The sequence below is a fragment of the Chrysochloris asiatica genome, unplaced genomic scaffold (genome assembly GCF_000296735.1).
Source record: "Chrysochloris asiatica unplaced genomic scaffold, ChrAsi1.0 scaffold00258, whole genome shotgun sequence".
Lineage (NCBI taxonomy): Eukaryota > Metazoa > Chordata > Mammalia > Afrosoricida > Chrysochloridae > Chrysochloris > Chrysochloris asiatica.
In genome coordinates this window covers 3,531,098-3,533,889 of record NW_006408776.1, presented here as the reverse complement: position 1 = coordinate 3,533,889, position 2,792 = coordinate 3,531,098, and the positions used below count along the sequence as shown (strand labels likewise).

General features: G+C 44.7%; 1 pseudogene; it reads right to left on the bottom strand.

Moving 5' to 3' along the window:
- Positions 1-2,421, bottom strand: part of LOC102821112 — a 6,155-nt pseudogene extending 3,734 nt beyond the window's left edge.
- Between the last annotated feature and the right edge of the window lie 371 nt (positions 2,422-2,792).

Here is a 2,792-nt window from a genome sequence, read left to right as displayed (position 1 = left end):
CTATTTCCTTTTTTGTCTACTTGTCCCACTCCACAATCCCCATTCAGGCCTTTTTTTCTAGTTGTAAACAGCTCATGGCCAGCTGTGGCCATTTGATTTTAATTGGAAACTGTCTCTTTAAATTTCAAGGAGACCTGTGCGCATGTGTAGCAGAACCCTCCGAGGGTGGGAATGGGGTGCCCACTAGCTCAGGCACCCCTATATTCACCTGAATGGAGGTGCACAGACAGCCAGTGACCAATGAACAGCTACCAAAAGAAAAGAATGTCCACACCTTTACCTCTGTGGTTCTGCCAGCCATCTGTGGCCGCTCCAATCCTTCCCACACATGGTCTCACTCAAGATGGCAGCTTCTGGAGCAGCTGAGTGTCCTGGACTAGAAAGCAATGGATTTCTTGCTTCTGCCACAAATTCCCTCTGTTGTAAGCCTTCCAACCGTCTAAATATTTCTTTATATGTGGTTCAGAGTTCTGGGTCCATCCCCTGAGCCTGCTTGGTCAGGTATTCTGTGTTGTTGCTGGCGGAGCTCCTTTACTGCACTTTCACCCGATCCACCATCTTGTGTGTTCTCCTAGGGTTGACTTTTGGAACACATGAAACTCATACTTAAATGAAATTAAGTTTTCATTAGTAAGGACAAAGAAGATATAGCTGTTGGGTAGACATTAATGGTTGTGTGAAGAGCAATTAAGAGGAATCGCTGGTGGAGTGTCTTAGTTATTCAGTGTTGTCATAACAATACATATCACAGGTGTGCAGTCTTAGAAAACAGAAGTTTATCTCCCAGTTTTGGAGACAAAATGCCAAATCAAGGTATTGGTTCAAAGGGAGGGGACTTCTCACAAGTTCCTTGGCACTCATTACTACAGGGGTTAGGATTTCAACACACTTTAAGAGGATACAATTCAATCCACAATAGGAGCATTGCTAAAATAATCTTTAGAGTAGAATTCTTAATAGCTTAAAGTCATTTGGTACATGGTACAGTCCTTGGGTGGCATAAATGACTTGCCCTCAGTGAGTAAGCTAAAGAATGGTGTTGGAACCTACCTAGAGGTACCCTGGAAGAAAGGGCTGGTAATATGCGTCTGTCAAGATTACAGCCAAGAAAACCCTATGGAGCAGTTCTATTCGATAGCACACGAGGTCATCATGTGTTGGAATTTGACTTGATGGCAACAGGTTTGATAATTTTGGTTTGGTGTGGATACCAAAACGGCCTCTCCTCTGGCTTTCAAACACGGTGCTCACCAGTGTTGTGTGTTTGTGTGCCTGTGTGAGTTGTTTGCAGAGCTTCTATCCAGATGGTTTACAGTTGCAGGCTCACATCCATTGTTAATGAAGCATCTATTCTGAATGTCTCTGACATGCCATGAGTTAAGTAGTTCCAATGTCACTCTAACGATCCCTGATGGCACAGTTGTTAAAGCACTGAGCTGCTAATGGAAAGGCCAGTGGTTTGAGCCTACCAGCTGCTCCCTTGGGAGAAAGATGGGGCAATCTGCTTTCCTAAAGATTTGCAGTCTTGGAAACCCTGTGAGGGAAATTCTACTCTGTCTTCTAGGGTTATTATGAGTCAGAATTGACTCCTACAACAGTTTTTAGGGCTTTAGGATGAGTAAAATAACTATTGTTGTTGTTAGATGCCATCGAGTCAGTAACGACTCATAGCAACCTTATGCACAGCAGAATGAAACACTGCCCGATCCTGGGCCAACCTCACTATTGCTGCCACACTTGAGCCCAATAAAGCTGCCACTTTGCCAATCTCATTGGGGGTCTTCCTCTTGTTCTCCAACCTTCCACCTTACCAAACATGATATCCTTCTCCAGCGAGATGATGGTGATGATGAAGAAAATAACCCTGGATGTGTGCAAATCCAGGATGGTATGACTTTTGTGTTTTGATCAGTATAATGAGAATCCAAAATATCACAGACAGAAGCAGGATGCCAGGGGCAAAGATGAACTGGACAATTGAAGCCCCCAGTGAATTACAATTCCCACAACCATGGATTACAATCTCCTCAATATCTTTCCAACGGGGATTGCTAAATTGGCTCAGGTCCTCATCTCACCTCCCTTTCCCCTGAATTGCTCTTGTTCCTCTTCCCAGACATCCAGCAAGATTAGGAGGTTGTCTGGGCAGTTGCAGCCACTCAGGGTCCACTCCTGACCAGCCACCCGCAGGCTGGGGAGAAGGTGTGAAGTTCTGTTCACAGTTCCCAGCTCTAGACAGGATAGCGAGTCATTCTGCCTACAGGGACCCCTTGAGAAAGTCTGGAGAAAAGGGGTTGGGAGTTTAGGGTTAGAAAGATGTGATCCCGAGGAGTCCCTAAACCCACAGCAGCTTCCTGAGAGCAAGTGTCTTTATCTGAAAGAGATCTTAATGCACATCTGTCTTACACTGAGAATCGCCATGTCGACTCTTGAAGTTGGTTTTCATTTGATTCTCCTGCAGGTAGAGCCAAAGGAGTTATTTGCTAGCAATTGTGAGAAGCTCTGCATTAGACAGTTATTAACTTAATCTACAAGGAAGGCAAAAAAGAATGTTTATTCTACCAGGTTTAACACCAACATGGATTCTCTGGCATCTGCCCACATTGTTAAAACATGAGATAGAAAGCAGAATGGCATTTGGTTACACAGAACAGGTGACAGCGGATGTTGCTTCCTTGGAGGGGTGTGTTTGTGTCTCATCCCAGCCTTTGCTGGGAACAACTTTAGTAAAGAAGGAATCCACTTGGATTCTTCCAGGGAGCAGAAGGTTCCATTGAGGAGGCTAGTAATAG